A 20,277-nucleotide genomic window follows, 5' to 3' on the forward strand; every position below is an offset into this window, starting at 1 on the left:
GAATGCGTGCGCTACACAAGTAGTGCGAAGGACGAAGATGATGAATAACTGAATAAATAGCCTAAATTAATAAAGAGTAAGGCAAAACAAATAGCCTAGTAGCCTAATGAAACATATGGATTGATGCAATATCTTTGCAACGTTATTGAATTAATCTGTCACTATATGCCTCTGCCTACGTTTGCAAAGAGAAGAACATTTTAATTTGATTCACAATCAAACGTTACAATTAGTTTACATGCAATGAATGAGTAGCCTAGTTTTGGTTGTTGTTGGTGGCGTTATTGCATCCCTAGTTATGCCTACAATGCAAAATCGTTCCCTCGCGATTGGAAGCTCCTGTAGCCGGCGCATACGCATTTCAAAACATCGCAACGTGAAATGCCACAAAAAGCGGTTTGTGAATAGGTCTTAGTGAGTTAGGAGTCCTCTCGACTTCTTTTAAGCTGTCCCAGGCTTAGGTGCTACTTTTAGGGCTAAAATGCTTTGTGAATTACTCTTAGTCAAAAAAATTAGGAGTCCTAAAGTTACGAGTGACACGCCCATTATTTTTAGGAGTTGCTCCTAAATTCGCCAGTTAGGAGCTACTTTTAGCCTTAAAATTCTTTGTGAATACGGCCCCTGGTTTCTACAACTTTCACTTAGGAGCAAAAATCTGCCTTTAAATTTGAAAGAAATAAAGATTTGACATTTATCTGATAATTATCGATATCGACTGATATAAAAAAATTTATCGTGATATTTTTTTTTTGCCCATATCGCCCAGCCCTAATTGATACAGAGGATTGGCTGCTGGAATCAAAATAAAGTGTTTTTTTTTCTTTTTTAAATAAAATAAAATAAAATAAAAAATAGAAGAGTATTCATATTCAGTACAACTATTAACTAACCATGCCATTGCTAGTCATTGCGGGATGTGGTTTATGCGCTTCCATCATCAAATTAAAAAGCAGATGAAAGAGGTTTGAGGAAGGACTTTAGTGTCTGCCTTGACTTCTAAAGCATCAGACTTCTCCTTTAAATGTTGAAGAAAAAAAGACACTAAAACAATCGTTCATGTTTTGCATTCAAGTCGCTAGGTTAGGGTACAGTATGAAAACACCTTCAAAAAATGCAATACAACCCAAATACATATCAGTTAGGAGAACAGAGCGTTTTTATGGGGAATGATAAAGCAGGAGTCCGTTTACAAGCTCGCTGCTCGGACGACAAGCCAAGGGAGCCGACTGATGGTACTGCGCTGATGTTATCTATGATCTCTCCCATCCCAATTAAAGAGAGAAATAGCCCCAAAACAGCTGGAAGAGAAAGGCCTCTAAGGAAAGGGCAAACAGTTTTTAATGTCAGAAGTCTCATTTAAGCAGAGCATCTGCTTAGTTTTATAGGGACATAATGCACACATAGACCCGACCATCTGGAGTGATTGTAAAATTGTGTCTGTGCAGCAAAGACGTAGGACAGCAGTGCAAAAGCCCACTCACAGTTGAGTCAGCGACGACCCCGATCTCTCCTCTCACTCCGTCTCTATTATTTGAAATCAGGTTACTCCTTCCTGTCTGCTACAAATTACAAAGCCATGCTGTCTTTAGTCTGATTACGGTCTGCTGTGCTGGAAATCTTTTTGTACTGTGATGATGAAATATAATTTCGCTTCCCTCGCACTCTTTCTCGCTCCGTTTTCTCCATTTCTCTAATACAGTATTTTATTGTGAGATATAGCCGACTTGCCATAATATGTTATCAAATGTTAATAAAAACCCACAATTTCAAAATAATAGATCTCTCGTCTAATTTAAACTTATATGATTTCCTTGAGGACTCTATCAGCATCACAACCTCCCGCAGTAAGCTGGCAGTCCATCTTACCTAATGGAGAAACATTGCTACGTCAGCGAAAACTGTAGCCTGTATTTAACTCTGTGGAAGCACTGCTTGTATCTCTATTTAATATTCTTTGATGGAGACTTACATGCTTGAAATAGCTCTGCTATTCGTGAAAGTGCACAGCTAACATTTGCAGCAATTAGAGTTAAAAGTTCTATTTCTCATTACTCAGTCGATTAATGTTTACTGATTAAGTTAACTGCTAGATTTGATTTTCACTGGACAGCATCAGTTATGAGTTAATAAATGCCATCTTGCTTTTGAACAGACTCTTAAAGACTCTGAAACTAAAACAACTCACCACATCAACTAAATTCATAAAATGACAGCAATTACAAGATACATAAGGAACAGAATATAATTAATTATAATTGTACTAACTTTCATGCCCTTAAATGTCTACTTTAAAAAAACTTTTATATCACGTACATGAAAACCATTAAAAAGTCTGGGGTCTGTGTTTTCTTTTCTTTTTTTAATGTTTTATTAAGATAGAAAATAGTCATTTTAAATTGTAATAATATTTCATAATATAACTCATTTACTGCATTTTTAATTAAATAAATACAGTCTTAGCAAGTACAGTATGAAACGTCTTTCAAAAACAAACAAAAAGAAACTCTTACCAATCCCAAAAACTTGACAGACTTACCGCGAATAAAAATGTATCAAAAATTAACTTCCCCCTTCCCACATTACCATAACATTATAACTAACATAAGATTCAAAAACGTCAAGTAGCCTAGTTCCAGTAAGCGCACACATCCATTCAGGGGCTGTGTGGTACTATGAATAAAACAACAGAACTGTTTTCAAAGCACTTAAGGCTTTGAAACATTAAAAAGAAGGAACTGGTTACTTGACTGTGTAGATTGAGATCAGAATACAGTGCGAGAATAAAGATCTGTTTGTAGAAAAGGATGAAACAAAACAAAAGCCACAAATTAATTAATAAAAACTGATTTATCAGAAAACTGTGATGTTTATGAACTAATACAAGTCATAAATATCTTTAATGAATGCTACATGTTACCAAGCAAACAAACAGCAAAGCTAACACAAAAATACAAAGTATACCTGTATGAATGTCAGTAACAACACTGACTGCATCTGTCTCCTCTTTCATTTTTCATTTTAACAGTGCTTATGTACTTTCAGGGAAAAAAAAACTAAGAATCAGGCAAAGCTGGAGTGAAAATGAAATTCACATTCAAACTGACACATCTACTCTCCACTGCATTGTATGCAACACCACAAAAGACTGCAGGTTTAATATATACATGAGAGAAAACAAAGCCAACGCACACTACACACAAAGCTCTAATGTGTTTTTCCTCTTATTTGCATCGCATCTCTGATTTGCATGCATTATTTGTAGGTCACATGACCTCTCTTCATTTTTCTTCCTTTCATCAGGTAATTTAAATATTCACAATAAAAGCTGCATTTGTGAGCAGAGAATTAATACCATCTTTCACTGTACAAATCATTTTAAGAAAACTGGCCTAAAAAGGGCATTAAATGCCCAAATCTTCTCTAGAATATGTCAGTAATTTGTTAACAAAATGAATATGAAATACAGAGCAGTTTACATCACACGTGTCTGAACGAACATGCAATAAAAAATACCTGAAATATTCCTGAACACGCATTTCATTTCATGAAAAAAAAAAAAAAAAGCTGATAAAATATATATGTGCCACAGAGAAATGTTGTGTCATTCCCATGATATGGTGATGCAAGCTGATATGACATGAGAAACTATAAATGGTTAATATGAAAAACATTTTTATCTGACTCAAAAGGGTACACTGTAACAACACCTACATGCTTTGCTTTCTTATCTCCCAAATGGCTGTTACATAAACAGCCTCCTTTCACTCACTCCAGGCAATGTGCCATTCCTTTCAGAAACAAAAAGTGCGCTCTCAGCTTGAGATCTCCACAATAAAAAAGCTTGGTATTGAGCTAAAGTGGCGCTAGGCTAACACCCGATGTAAGCATGACCGTAACGATCATTGTTATGAACGTTTAGTCAATATCAGGGTTCATATTTACCTTTTATGAAGGCCCATGACATTTTATAACTCCTTGCTTGTGGTGTACTGTGCGTCAACATGAATGAAATCAAATATAGACTTGACTTTTAAATATGCAATATTTTCAAATGCCCATTTGTAGAATTAAATGCACTAACTCAATTGTAGACTGAGGTGTAGTCCATTACTCCAGGGTGGTGGTATGAAGATTTACAATTCCATTTAGCTTAGCATAAGCATTAGATAATGAGGCAAGCCTATTGTAAAGCAATGAGGGCAACTTACAGGCTCTTAGAATAAGCAAAATGGCCTTCCACAGGAAGAGTGAGTTGTTTAAACTGACTCTAAATGATCAAGGAGGACATTTTGCTTGGCTGTTGTCCTAATAGCCCAGAGGCATTGCATCTCTCTGAAATCTAATTTCTGTTGGCAATTATACTTTTGCTACAGAGAATGAATAAAGGTGCTGTGATGCTACATGCTAGTCATATATCCCATCTACTGTAGAGCTACATTAAACACACAAAGGCTATACACAATATATATTTCTACATTTATTTATATTTTTTTATATTATCATATAGTTTTTAAATAAAATAAATGAAAAATAGCATGCATGCAATGATACTAGATCAATTTTTTTATTAAATATATACATTGATGTTATATATTTAATAGTGCATTCTATCTTTACATTTTCTTTACTATTCACTTAAAGTAAAATTTTCAATCTTTTACAAATTTAAAAATAAAAAACAGATTGTAATGCTGACAGCCTAAATTCATTCACTCATTCAATGTATGAAAACACATCACAATTTTAGACTGTACAAGAAGCTTTATCAACCATTAAGTGGTGAAACAATGTTTCAGAATTTACTTTTTGTATGATCTCAAGACAACTTATCTCCACTGAATTGTGTGGAGATTTCAGATGCTTTTATTCCTACAAGGTAATGAGGCAGAATTAGCAGATGAAATAACCCATAACTAACTCGCTAGCAATGTGTAATCTTTGGAACTGATCCTTCTGGCCCCCAAATGCCACAACGCACCTAATCTTCTCCATCTAACTCCACAGGGACAATGCGCCATGCAGTGGCCATCAGAATGTCATTCACACTTTTTGCCTGAGGGTTTAAGACATGAAACCGGCAATTATTTTCTAGAGAACACAAAGAGAACCTCTTGGACATTGAGAATTACATGTGCAGACATAGAAAGCAGTGATCCATGTTGCACTGTACTGGACAAGCAAATGAATTTATTTGAATGCAGTTTGACTAAAAACCTTGTTTAGAGACTCTGCAAGTTTATTAGTTTGCAAATCGAAGCAGCCTCGGTGGAACCCAAAGTCGGATGGTTAAGAGTTTGGTCAAGTAAATCTGATGTGTGATTTAAGTGTGACTTGTGTAGTAATACTTCCTCACAACACCATTTTAAAAAAAAAACTATTTCAGACGAGCTGCACATCTTATGCATAACTATAACAGTTTAGGAAGCTCTTACCACTCCGCATGCGCTTCCAGGCACACTAGGGTGTGCATCCCCATCTGCAAATCCAACCTCTGCTTCTTTTCAGATGAGGATTAGAGCTTTTCCTAAAATGGAGGTATTAGGATGTGGCCCAGTGGCTGCGGAGACTAATGCATGTGGAAATGGTGGTTGCCCTGGAAAAGAGCAGTCCAGGCCTGACTAACTTCATGGCGGAGGGAGGAGGGATGAAAAGAGCTAAAGATGACACATAGCATTTTTCCTCTGTGGAGAAACGGCAGGAGCCTTGCTACTTCCCAGCGAGCCCGCTAGCCCTGGAGAACAGGGATTAGACCCTGGATCAGGAGAGCTGAACTTACTGGCACTGAGTAAAAGAGCTCAAACAGTCACCAGTGTTGCCCTCTAATCCTGTTCTTTGTCATTCGAGACAATAAGCTTTTAATTCCACAAAATCCTCCTCTTTCCTTCCATATTATGACAACTGGTCACTAACGCAAGATCACAGCTCTAGAACACGCCATTAAGTAATTGGCAGATAAGCATCAGACAAAGGATCTTTGCGAAAAATGCCTTGGAGAAGTTGTGGGAACAGTGGTTGGATCTTATAGATTCCTGGCATAAATGTGGATCAGACTGAATGCTAAGAACAGAAGGTGCCAAAAGGGATCGTGCATTAAATGTGGAACAAATTAAAGTGTACAGTGAGAGGCAGCAGCAAACGGGTGACCTCTGCATTTTCTGGGGGTGTTCTTAAAAGTGCACCTTCAAAACGGAAGCCATTTACTTAACTCGCGTATGCCATGAAATTCCCTTCAATGGCCTCTGATCTGCTGACTGCGGAAGATCAAATACCACCCTGGATGCCAATTAGAAATGTTCTCATCATCACCCTATTTGACTCGTCATAGCTGAGGGAACTGAACGCTAGCGCTGTAAATGCAGCTCTGCATGTAAACACTAAGGCCTAATAAATGAGCCTGCCACTCATAGTGGAGATCCAATTACAGTTCAGCATTGAGCTTTTGATTATGTCCTCATTTAATAAGTGGGTGTTACATCCTCAACAGTTGCTATCACGGACCAGCTAAAATTCAGCTTTCCTGCTCATCTCAACAAGTCGTGATAGTCCGATCTGTAAAGTGACATTGTAATTAAGGCCGATTAGGTCTGGTGCTTTAGTAGGGCTAAAGGAAAAGTTCACTTAAAGTGAAAATTGTGTCATCATTTAATCACTCTCATGTCATTCTATTAAAATATGATCAAATATACCATAAGCCAAATACAGATTTCTCCAGATGGCATTTCTGTTGTTCTGTCTACAGCACTATAGTTTTATCTGTATGTAAGGGCAATTAACAACGTGTATTGTTCCAAACCTGTATGACTTTCAGGCAAGAAAAAAAAGAAAAAAGAAAGAAAGAAAAATATTTTGAAAAGTGTCTCAGTTTTTTGTCCACAAAATGAAAGTCAAAGGAGTTCAGTGTTGTATTGGATTCCACTGATTTTGAAGAGACAAAACATTTCTTCAAAATATCTCATTGTATTTTGCTGAAGAATGCAAGTCATGGAACGACATTAGGGTGAGAAAATGACAGAATTTTCATTTTTGGGTGAACTACCCTTTTCAAAATAAACAAATAGCAATAAACAATGTAATACAGTAACCACACAACTTGTTGAATAAGCATTTAGACATCTTTAAAAGACTTGGCTAAGGTATTACAGAAGTTAGAAAGTGTATGGGGGAGGTAAGTGTGATGGGAATGTAAAAGGGCTTGAAAGTGAGATTACAACCGACACCTCGTCAGTAATATCCTCCTGCACGCTTCTGATTCTCAGAGGAAGCGGCACAATAGGTGAGTGTGTGCTAATGAGCTAGCGTTGTTTCACACAGCAGTGGAGTGTATGCGGATGCACACTACGGTATCAAATTCCACTATAAAGATTTATAGAAACACAGATGTTTCCTAAAGAGAATACAGCGGATATAGAACAAAGCCTTTTCTGCTTTCTTCCTTGAGTGTTAATCAATGACTAACAGAAAGAAGATGATTATCAGTTTGTTAACCATTCAGAATTGAAATTCCAATCCTTAAATGGAATTGAATTTCAATTGAAGCACTAAAAAGGATGCAAAAAATTGCAGTTTGAATTTGACTGCAAGGAAGAATCAAAATGCATTGAAATAGATTAGATAGACACTTTACGTTAGAGGATAACAACAACAAAATGCACGACAAACGAAACACACTAAAGCTTAGCTTCATACTCTTCAGCGACGGTTTTCATATGTTAGACTGACCATGGATTGTAGGTCATGTTTAAAGACATGGTACAAATTCAGCGTCTGAAGTGTTGGAGCCAGTACCGCTGAAAAGCTTTATCGCTTCTGACCGCTGATGCATAAACATGAGGGAGCTGCTAGCCTCAGAGAGGTGTAAAATTTGGCAGACACTTTGCATTCTAATAAAGGATGCAGAAGGGGTGATAAAATCAGTCATCTTCCACGTATAATCCAGGACACTCTGTGAACACGTAAGCACATGTCATGCAGTGAAGATGTTGGTCTTAAAATGATAAAAGGACCTCACAAATGGATGCAGGAGAGGCACACAATTGCTGGCAAACTCAAAGGGTTCGTGTCAACAGCTCCACTAATGCAAAATCTAAACACATTTCAGGAGAACCGTGGAAAGTCGGCTGATATGAGTGATGATGTCCGTCAGTCAAGTCGAGGAATTGGTTTAAGCTGAGAAGGTGAAGTTGTGACTGAACATTAAAAACATGATTACTGCTCTGCATTGAGAGAGCACCCTCTTAAATCTAAAATATGCCATAAGAAAAAAACAGGCAGGACATCAACCTCGGGGCAGATGTCATTTTAAGAGAGCGGCAGCTCAACAATCAGCTGAGTGCGCAGAGAGGGACCGTTGTTTCCAGGCGCATTGAAATTCAATCGTCTGAGCTGATTCGATGGCTTTGAAAGGAATTACCTGTGCAGAACTGGAGCTGAAGGCAGCTGGAGAGAGCCGTCCTCCCTCTCTAACCTTCAATCAAGCAGCGTTTTCTTCCTCCGTCGCTGTTTGTTTTCACCGCACTTTCCCTAAATTAGTAATTACAGTCACACAAACCAATCTTGCCATTGCGGCTTGTGAACCCAGAGACACACCTGCTGAAGCTACATAAACAAATAGCTTGTTAAGCACCGCATAACACCCCAAAAACCTAATGAGGAACATGGTGTACAACCGCAGTTTAAGAGCGTAAAAATAAAAGTCCCAACTGGTGGTTCACATAAACAGCATCTGAGGCCATGAGCAAAAAACACAACCACCACATGATTTAGTAGCCAATTTGATATACAAGAAATACTTTATGATGACAAAAGCAGAGGCATTATGCAAATTATAGGCTATAATATAATATAATAATAATAATCCCTAATATTCACAAACTTCTAATCATCTTCCTCAGAACTTGGCAGCTCGGAAATCATAGAAACTCATCTGAGAATCAACCCGAATCTCACATGAATCTTCCTCTGGGTTAATGCATTCGTTCAAAAGGTGATTTATGATTTAGGACATAACAAAAGGAAAGTGAGGAGGGAACTGCTCCAAAAATCCCTCCAAAAAAGCCACTGGGATTACTGGACCACCATCTATGTCCTTTTTGTTTGTTTGGTTTTGTTTTGTTGTCAGAGGCCTTTACAGCAGGAGACCAAGAAAGAGCACCATGAGGCCGTGGCTAACTGCTGTGCCTGGCTACAGTCTTACACAACAAGCAGATGGACTCCCAAACCCAAAGTCAAAAGACGTAGTGATGTTATCCAAAGTCCATGTACCATGTGATACCATGCTAGATGTGTTGGCATTGTAGCACAATATTCACAGAGAGCCAAACTTTCAAAAGATCTTCGCAAATCAGAATTTTTAGTGAGCAGTCTGAACTTTTGTTCGTAAAACACTAAGCACACTATTTAGGGAGCTAGGCTCACATGAAAATGTGTTTGGCACCATTATAGCTCTGTAAACCATGATGCTTTGATCTCTCATATGACTGTGACACACACAGGACACATCAACACAAACTATGTCTCTACTCTGGGTTCACTCTAAAGTTCTCCAGGGAAACCCTGGGTGAATAAAAGGACATGGCTGTTTACTAAACACAGAGGCTAAAGGCTCTACTCGCAGACAGGAAGTGTCATGAGTAAGAGCGACTCCAACACAGTTTAGGTACAATGATGCTAAGACTGTAATGTCCAAATTATGGAAGCAAATAATAATCATAATAATAATAATTAAATATAGTTAGTAAAGTAAGTAAATAACTTTTTGATTTTATCTCTCAATTATGATTTAGACAATTTTGTCATTTCAAACTTTTCTCACAATGTGACATCTTATAATTGTGAGTATTTCTCACTGTTGTAACTTTACATCTCACAGTGGCACTTTATATCTTTTATAAGTGAACAGGTAATTTTTTTTTTAAATGGACTCTAATATGTTTAATCAAACACACACACAGACAAACAACTAAACAGCTCCACACATTCATACAGCAATAAAAGTTAACTTTATTGTAGATCCGTCCACAACAAAATCTTATTCGTAAAAATTACAGTAATACAAATTGTGAAAATTTAAATAGCTGTTTTCTATTTTATTTTAAAATGTACTTTATTCCTGTAATGAAAAAGCTGAATTTTCCATTATTGGAGTTACAAATTAGGTATATATTACAAAAATTATTACAGTCTTCAGTGTCACATGATTCTCTAATAATCATTCTAAAATTCTAATTCGGTGCTCAAGAAATATTTCTTATTATCAATGTTGAAAACAGCTAATATTTCTGTAAAAATTATGACTTTTTTCAGGATTCTTTAATAGACAAAGTTCACAAGAACAGCATTTATTTGAGATAGAAATAATTTGTACTTCACTTTAAATTCATTTAAAATTCAGGAATTGAAAAAGCTGTTCTGAAAGGTGAACAATACACACATGATACGCACATACACAAATACACACACATAATGATAATGGGTTTACTCCTACACATAAGTGTATACGTTGTTACACACACACACACACACACACACGCAGAACTGACATGTTCTGACAGGGCATTTCAGGGTCAGGTAAAAGTCAGTGAGTAGGTAAGGATTAGGTGGACCACCCTGAACATTTGTACACTTTACTTTAAGCCCCATTACTGCAGTGTTGATGCGATACTTCATGCGGGCGCTAACATCTCAACCTCCGAAACGTCCCGCTACACGCAAAATCCCCATGCCGTAACCTAAAGACAAGAAGTCAAAAGAAAGAGAGAGAATTTTTCATGAGGCTTTCATGTGGTTTGTCACCATGTGAGGGGAAAGTGAGGAATTTCTCTCCCAGAATTCCCCCTGGCCTTATCACAATCACAAAAGCTTCCTTACACACTGTACTGCAGCAATTTATTATGACAGTTCGCAGAAAGCGCATTTTAAACTCCACAGAAACAAACGTTCGCGCTTTCACACGCAACTCCGACACAATTTCACACGGCTCTGGGAAATTGCTAGCAGGCTCTTTTGCGATAATGTGGTCAAGAAGGATCGAGTGAGCGCTTGAAGGACTGAAAGCGGCTCCAACTCTCAGGGGGGCACGCCGGGATTGTGCTAATTCCCAGACGAGCCTCTCCTCTCCCACCCACATTGAGGTGAGGAGAGAATATTCATTAGTGAAGATAGCGCACTCCAATTAAGAGAGGTGGAAAGCACACACACACACAACTTTTGCAGGTGTACTGCACCTGGTCTTGTACAAAAAAACAAAAACAAATCAGTCTTCCAAGCTTCGGCAGTGTTTTAGATGATTAAATTCTCTCCTACAATGACACGTCACTTTTGTTTTCTCGTATACCACTCCTCCACCACCCTCTTTTCTCGAGAGTGACACTACAGGTGTGAAATTTCACAACATGGCGTCTCTGGGCAGACATCCACATTGTTAAAAGAGAGAAAAAGTGAGAGGGAGAGACACTGCACTCGTGGCAGCTTGACTGGGGTCTGATTAATGGTTCGGAGGATTGTGATTGGGAGGGCGATGATGAGATGGATATGAATGAATACACAAGCGCAGCTGTTCTGGTTGCCCCTTCCTCGGGCGCTGCAAATCCATAAACCCCATTCTGCTGTCACATCAGTGCCACAACACCTGAAATAAACATTAACTACAAACAACAAGCCACATCCATCCACAACAGTGTGGAAAGCCTGCGCACGGGGAGGGAGATCAAGACTAAACATTGAGTACAGCATGCATGCACTCTAAATGTGAATGACAGCATTATGAGCCAAGGGGCTTAGAGAGTAAGTGCACACACACACACACACACACACAAAGTCTCTTCCGACTGGCTTAATGGTGCCTCACCTGTTGGCGTCCCGCACGAGTGTGTGTTTTAGCAGTTGCTGGCATAAGTTTAAAAAGAAGAACTGACGGAAGCCAAGCCAAACGCGGTGGGGGAATGTCAACGACCGTCTTGAGTCAACACAACTCGACTACAGTCGTCTCCGTAGTTCGACCCGCATGCCTTCAGGGGTCAAATGCTATGGTGGGGAATGGCAGACGTACAAACACACACACGCACACTCAATCTGAAGCTATTTCTTAAATCCTGACTTGAAAGGTAACAGCAGGTTTATTGGCGCATCTATCGGTTAGAGGCCTATCAGCCCTTTTTGGCAAGTTGAGACCAGCTTGATGTCTAAAGTTGGGCTTATGTTGATCTCAGTAGGCTGAGAGTAGCCCATATATCGACTGGGTGTGTTGAGACAATTCCCTCTTAGCCTTGCTAAAGCAGGCATGAGGACTAATCCTGCAGAGGTTAAGTGGAATCCCTTCCACTCTTTCTGTTCCTGTGCACTTCTTTATACGAGTCAAGAACAGAGACTCGGGAGTATAAAACTCTGAATCGTGTTCCACTGCAGTTCACAGCACTAAAAGTAGACTTCCATGGACTTGAATAACTCAAATACTTTAAGAAAATGAGGTTGAAATAAATAATTATAGAGGAGAGTGTGAATTTAAAGGGGTAGTCCACCCAAAAAATGTAATTTCTGTCATCATTTATTCACCTTCATTTCATTCTAAACCTGAATGTGGAACAAGATAGAAGGTATTTTGAAGAATGTTGGTACCAAAGTTTCTGCACCCATTCACTTTCATTGTAATTTTGTCCAATGGGAACCAAAATGCTGAGGTAACTTAAATTTTTCAAAAATATTTTCTTTAATGTTCCACAAAAGAAAGTCATACAAGTTTGGAACGACATGAGATGTTTGTGAGCTACTTACAGTGACAGCCCATTTTTAGAAGTGATGAATCACAACTATACAAAGTTTGAATTGAAGAAAGAAAAGTATTCTAAAAACAAAAAGACAGGGAATGAAGGAATAAGGAATAATGAAAGACATCAAATAAAATAAAAAGTTCAACATAAAACTACTGATTTATGGTGATTGTAAAGTATTAAAAAAATTATATATATATATATATATATATATATATATATATATATATATATATATATATATATATATATATATATATATATATATATATATATATATATATATATATATATATTTTTTTTTTTTTTTTTTTTTTTTTTTTTATACCAAATATTTATATGTACTACAGTTTAAAAGTTCAGGTCAGATTTTTTTTTTTTTTAATTTATGCTTCTATTTAGCAAAGATACATTAAATTGCTAAAACAAATATAATTATATGTTAACATTTCTATTTCAAATAAACTATTATTTTGAACTTTCTATAAATCAAAGAATCAAGGGGAAAAAAGATCAGTTCCCAAAAATATATTATGCAGCAATGCTTTTATCTCAACATTAATAGTAATATTTTTTTTAGCATTTCTGAAGGATCATGTGACACTGAAAACTGGAGTAATGATTACTGAGCTTTGCCATCACAGGAATTAACAACATTTTAAAACATTAAAAGAGAAAAGAGTTATTTCTAATAAATTAAGCTTTTGTGAGCATAAAACATAAAAAAAAAAAAACAGTATAGGAATTCTAAAGAGTGTAGGGATTTTATCCCGATTTGTTTACCAATCTCTGATTGGATATTTCTTATTCATAGGGGGCTTCGTTCTTCACATGCAAATGTTTTAACTTAAAGTTACCCTAACTGATGGCTTCAACAGAAACATAACATTAGCTCTGACATTCACAGGTTTATACAGAATCATTAAAAAATTGTTTCTCTGTGGGAAAAAATAATGGGACTTTTACATCTGGAATTTTACTGGTTGTGCTCAGTTCTGGTCCCTAGATATGACTTCATGTAGCATTCACATCGGTAGCTCAAATGGTATGGGATGAAGTTAAAATCCTTCACCCTAAATGAGCAATAATAATAGTGATGTTTGCCTTAGGATGAACCACTAAATGTTGAGATTTTTTGTAAGTTTCTCAAGTCTGATTAACATACGAGTCTGTGGACTTGTTTAAAAATGAGAAAAGTCTAATTTAGCTCAGCAGTGAGTCATATAAGGTGCCAGGATGTGAGAAAAGCATTAACACGCGATTGTTTTCAGCACTGTGAGGTTATACCGTGCAATACAATTTAGTTGCTAAAAGCTTCCAAAAAGAGAAAGCTGACATTTTTGCATGGAGAGATGACCTTTACACAGCTGAGAAAAGCTGTGTGGAGCTTTTGCCGGCCACGATACAAACACACACCTTTACTCACCCACACACACACAAAGCCAGCTGCCAGAAATTAGTTTGTAAATGGCCCACTGTATGTGCCAAGCTAAAAATTTGCCATCTTAAGCACTGTGAAGGCATCTAGAGGTTGTAATGTCCCAAGACAGACTGACGTGTGAAGCGTATGGCTCTTTCTTGCCTCCATTAAAGCAAAAATAAAGAAATTCATACAAATTTGAATGTAAAGAAAATAACAATATAAATATAATTATAAATTCTAAAAAATATTTCAGTAATATAATATTTCAGTAATATAATATTTCAGTAATATAATATTTCAGTAATATAATATTTCAGTAATATAATATAATATAATATAATATAATATAATATAATATAATATAATATAATATAATATAATATAATATAATATAATATAATATAATATAATATAATATAATATAATATAATATAATATAATAATACAACAGCACGAGTTGCACCAATAAAAGGGGATGGAAATACCATTGCTTGCTGTTACTAAAGCTAAAAAGTTCAGCGGTTGATTTAGCGTTTCCGTTTCCGGTTACGGTGCAAATAATACAAAAATACACTTCTCTGTACACCACAGCCATTATTTTTATGCAGGCACCCTTATGAAACTGTACTATTTAACACATCACCACCTACTTCTGCTGTTTCATTTGGTTAAGTCTCTGTTAAGACTTTATTTGACTATACACAGTTTTTGGGCTTCCAAAAGGGCTTTTCACAGTGATGCCACCGAAGAACCATTTTTGGTTCTCCAAAGAACCTTTCACAATTCTTAAAAGAACCATTATTTTCTTAGTATGAAGAACATTTTAATAATCTGAAGAAACGTTTTCTACAATAAAGAACCTTTTTGTGGAATGTAAAGGTAGCATGGATGTTAAAGGTTCTTCATGGAACCATTGAGACCAATAAAGAACCTTTATTTTTAAGAGTGTATAATCACACACACAGAGACTAGGTTGTGGCCACAGGGGATGGTGGGGGCCCAGACAGCACTGAGTCAGCAGCAGAAAGGAAACGATCAGAGCCCTAGAGGAGAATACATCAACACTGCAGAGGCGCCTCCATCCTCCTCTCCTCCCATCAACACCAGCACCACCACCATCCGTCTTTCCTCTTCACCTCAAAGGGGCTCTGCATGCCTGCTCATCCATCTCTCACTGACCAGGTTTCTGCAGCACGAGCTCAGCACTGTGGGTCTGATGCAAATGGGTCCTTTTTAGACGAGGCTAAGACATGTAAAACAGCGTGAGGAATATGTAAAAACAACATACTGACAGAACCAGACATTGTTCCTGCTAAGACTGGTGGGCGCCACACATTGTCACTCACTCACACACACGCAGACCGACATCCTCGCACAAAGACGAGTGATTTCACTTCCTTCATCACAGCTGATCTCAGCAGGATAGTAATTCACATACTGTAGGAGAGGGGCTGAAATGTCATCCTCGCATTATTAGACTGACCTTCAATTTGGAGGCAAAGCTAGTGGGAGTTTCTGCTTTACAGTGCACGTTGAAGGAAAAAAAAAAGGTATCTTATTCAAGTTTAAAAAACACTGAATAAAAAAATAAAGCTCTTTTACATGGGCGAATCTGAGAGCATTTCAGATTAGAATATGCAGAACATGACGGACACGGGTGACAAGATATGATTTCAGGCTCTAGGGTTTCTGCTTGTAATAAAAAACTAATTATTAAATCATTTCAGGATTTATTTGATCAAAAATACAGTAAAAACTGAAATCATTCTAATATACCGATTTGGTGCTCAAGAAACATTTCTTATCAGTATTGCTGTTACAGTTGTGCTGCTTAATATTTTTGTGGAAACCACAACATTTTTTGTGATAGATTTTATTTCAGTATTCTTTAATGAATAGAAAGTAAAAAAAAAAAAATTATTTGAAATGGAAATCTTCTGTAACATTATAAATGTCTTTACTGTCACTTTTAATTTCTTTCAAAAAAAAAATCTCTGCAGCCAAAATTCAACAAACGCATAGGTAAGACAATCACATATGGTCTCAAAGCAATGGTAAATGACACACACACAAAAAAATATTCGCTCCTCACTTAAGGACAAAGAGCAACGGAGAGGAACCTTCTCCAGTTTCTTTAATCCTCAGCTTTCATCGTCCCAAACGGCAGCGACAAATTGCCAGTTCACTTTGGGAACAACGGTCGCTAATGGAGGGGGGGGGGGGGATCTCAAGTAAGAAGTGTACACAAACCATTCCCCTCATTTACCTGTCATCATTCAATTCCTGTCCGCTCTTGAGCCGTTCTTCACAAAGACATGAGGTACATCTGATACATCACTCACAAAAGCGCTCGAGAACGCTGGGGCACACAAATGCATCTGGGGTGTTAAGAAAAACACCTCTAGATCTGACAGAAGGACTTAAGTTTCATTGTGGGAAGGTTCAAAGCCAAGGTCTTACACACTTGAGTTAGAAGAGAGAGACACTAGTCTGTAATGTCCTACTTCCTATTCACAAGTATTACAACAACAAGTGATGGGCAAAGTAGTCAGGGTTTTCCTTCAATGATTCGTTAAAAGAGAGTTTGTGATTTCTGCTAACATAATGTGGCCTTGTTCAGTGAATTGTCAAAGAAAATTGTGCAAATGAACAACTTTATATAAACAGTACAGTGGCCTGATGACCTGAATTCACTGTGTTTGCAGCTCAAGAGTTAAATTTCTAAGGTTCTACTGAAGCCACTTAGTATTCAGTCGTTCAATGTTTATTACAAATAATGACTTTCCTCCATTACAAACACTGCTAAATTATTTAAAAAGGGGGCTGGAACTGAACGCAAACATGTAACTCTCCCGTAGTTGCAACACAAGTCAATGTGAGGTGAGATGTTGTAAAAGCACATAGCTCACATAGCATTGTTCGAGCTTCGTTTGGAGAACATGAAAACACAATAGGCTCATTCTTGTCTTTCTCCGGCACACTGATTCACAGCAGATGCGATTCTTTAAAATGCTGCAACGTTATTCGTACCGGTATATGTTACTCGTAATAGCAGAAAGTTTTTATGAGCAGCTGTAAATTACGGTTTCTATCATATCTCACGATTTAAAAAAAATGGGTTGATAGAGAAAAATTACATTTAGAGGATTTAGCAGAAATGAAGAGCAACACTGATTAAAAATTGATTCAAGCGAAGCCTATTTGCATTCTTCTTGCTCTATAAAAATTCATGAAGGCAGCAAATGAACAAAGGCATGAACTGTTGTTTAGCACCTATTATACTAAATAATAAACTTCATACCAACAGCTTTAATCATTGTGTAACTCTGTTTGTGCACTCTGCCAAATGAAACTTCCTGAAATGTAGCCAAACCAGCGGGAGTTGACAGGTCTATATGAATAAGAATGCTGATTTATCAAGCTTATCTACAGTTTGTTGTACTGTTTGTGTCAGCGAACCTTTAATGTCATTAAGCATTGCTTCCTCTCTGAGGGGCGAAACTAACAAAAACCACTGACAAAGGAAGAGCCTTTGGTAACAATTAACAAAGAATAAAGATTGTGTGTGTGTGTGTGTGTGTGTGTGTGTGTGTGTGTGTGTGTGTGTGTGTGTCTGTGTATAAATATATATATATATACACATTCACATATATATACATACATACATACATATATAAAATTATATATGTTTTTTTAATTTAAAATGTATAAATTATATAAATTTTATACAGTATATATATATATATATATATATATATATATATATATATATATATATATATATATATATATATATATATATATATATATATATATATATATATATATATATATATATATATATATATATATATATATATATATATATAGGGCTGGGTAAAAAATATATATTTCTCGATTTTAATCATTCTCATTTTTACGACCCCAATATTGATTCTCAACTCCCAAGAATAGATTAGTCTATTCTGTTTTCAGTTGATGAATGAACAGAACATTGTTTAACACATTAAACACACACACACACACACACACACACACACACACACACACACACACACAACGCATAGAAAAACGTACAGAAAGACGCGCGCCAGAATAGAGTTCTCTTTGGCGCTTGAACGAGCAGTAACACACACAATTATGGCAAAATGTCCATTTTGTAGAGTATCCTCATATGAGCAGTCTTAAATTAGTTAAAGTGAAAAAAAAAATGAACGTAAAGTGTTGTGAGAAAATGAGACGCGTGAGATCCGCATCATGCGCAGCAGTGGCAGATCTTAAAGTGACAGCAGCCACTAATTCTGTCTGTTGTAAAGTTAATCAAAGACCAAACTGTAGCTTTAATAAGGATTAATCTATAATATTATTTATAACTTTAGGCAGTGCAGACTGTGATAACTTTATACAATTTCAGTATATTTCCAACCTGTTAGACAAGAAGGCCACAGGTAAATATGACATTTATTATATGTTTATGTGAGGCTTGTTTAAATTTCACCTAAATAAAAAGTTTTTATATTTTTTGAAGCCTAGTAAATGTTAAAAAAACATAGCTTTCAACTACACTGTTATGTAGAATGGCTATATTTAATGTTTCGAAAAAACATTGAAACAGTATTAGTATCAGTGATTCTGGCCTTCAAAAAATGCCATTAAACAAGTATTTAAAACCTAATGTCTTTAAGTTGTTTCTATATTCATTTGGAGGCTAACTGTGAAATTATTACGGTATAAAATGTTATATTAATAACTTAATATTAAATATGAAGTTATTAATATATAACACATATACATATACACACATATATATATATATATATATATATATATATATATATATATATATATATATATATATATATATATATATATATATATATATATAGAACATACATTACAATATAACATACAATATAATATAATATAATATAATATAAAGTATTGGCCTCAATGAGAAACATGTAATTGTTAATTGAAGAAATAATGAACAGATTATTCGATTACCAAAAATAGTTGTCTGCTACTGGCCTATTGGAAACTTTTTGAAAACGAATGTTTCAAACAAAAGAGAAAGTCCTCAAGAGACCTATTTGCACAGTTAAATTCCTACTGTGAAGACGGGAGGCTTCTATATTTGAAAAGGAGTGAGAAGACTGCTATTTGGCTAATTACAGATTTAGGGCTGGAACAGTAAACTGTTGGAAAGGAAGAGAGCGAGGTGCTTGAGTGAGCTACATTAGAGTGCTGGAGTCGCGTGACTGTGGATTCATTGTGTGCTGATGGCATCTTTTATCTCTTGCAATACTGATAGGCCTAACGGAGTAGTTTGGGCTGGGGAGTGGTTAAAGGGGTGGGCTATCTAATCTGATCAGAGACCATTGTTTTGAAGCTCATTTACCACTGGGGGGTCCAGAAGTTTCCACACAGTTGACAAGTCAACCCAAACCCACCCCCATCCCTGCGGCCAACACAAGAAGGTCCTTGAAAAAACAAGCGACAGACACAAGGGGGAAAGCGGAGAAGACAACCCAGTGGGCTATTTGTGAGGATTTGCTCATTCCTCACAAATACACAAGAGTGCTGACCGCTGACTCAGACCTTTGGTTCGAGTTTGAACAGCAGGAAGTCAGCCTGGTGAGATTGTTTTTGCTGTTTAGGAGATTCCTAGTCTCTAGAGACCAAGGAAGTTAATGCTAAACATCTGGGATCTGCATTTGAAAAAAAAAAAAAAAGAAAGAAAGCGTAAGATGTTAGGAGGAGACAGTATGACTTGTCATGTAAAGCGACGTCCCATCTCAGAATGGGGTTGTTGGACTGGTCATACAGAACAGAAAAGGGCAGGAAATAATTCATCTCCACTCTATCATGCTGCCATGAGCATGAACACTTTGTAGATGAAGACCCCATCCTGCAATTCACATTCTGCCATATTGCGGAGGTCTCTCCTAAAGTCGCAGGGAGGATGAGAAGTCAGCAGCACAGAGATCACTGCTAATTGCCCGTGGTGAATGATTATGGAAATGAACCTGAAGGATATAGCGAAAATAAAACGCAAAGCAGATATTTGGCACAAGCTTTTCCAAGTTGCCT

The 20,277-nt window shown here is 36.7% G+C and overlaps 1 protein-coding gene across 1 annotated transcript in view; it reads right to left on the reverse strand.

Moving 5' to 3' along the window:
* Positions 1-20,277, reverse strand: part of macrod2 (mono-ADP ribosylhydrolase 2) — a 598,881-nt gene that overhangs the window by 454,618 nt on the left and 123,986 nt on the right. The gene's annotated exons all lie outside the window — the stretch shown is intronic.

This window comes from Scardinius erythrophthalmus (genome assembly GCF_964197995.2).
Source record: "Scardinius erythrophthalmus genome assembly, chromosome: 21".
NCBI classification, from domain to species: Eukaryota; Metazoa; Chordata; class Actinopteri; order Cypriniformes; family Leuciscidae; genus Scardinius; species Scardinius erythrophthalmus.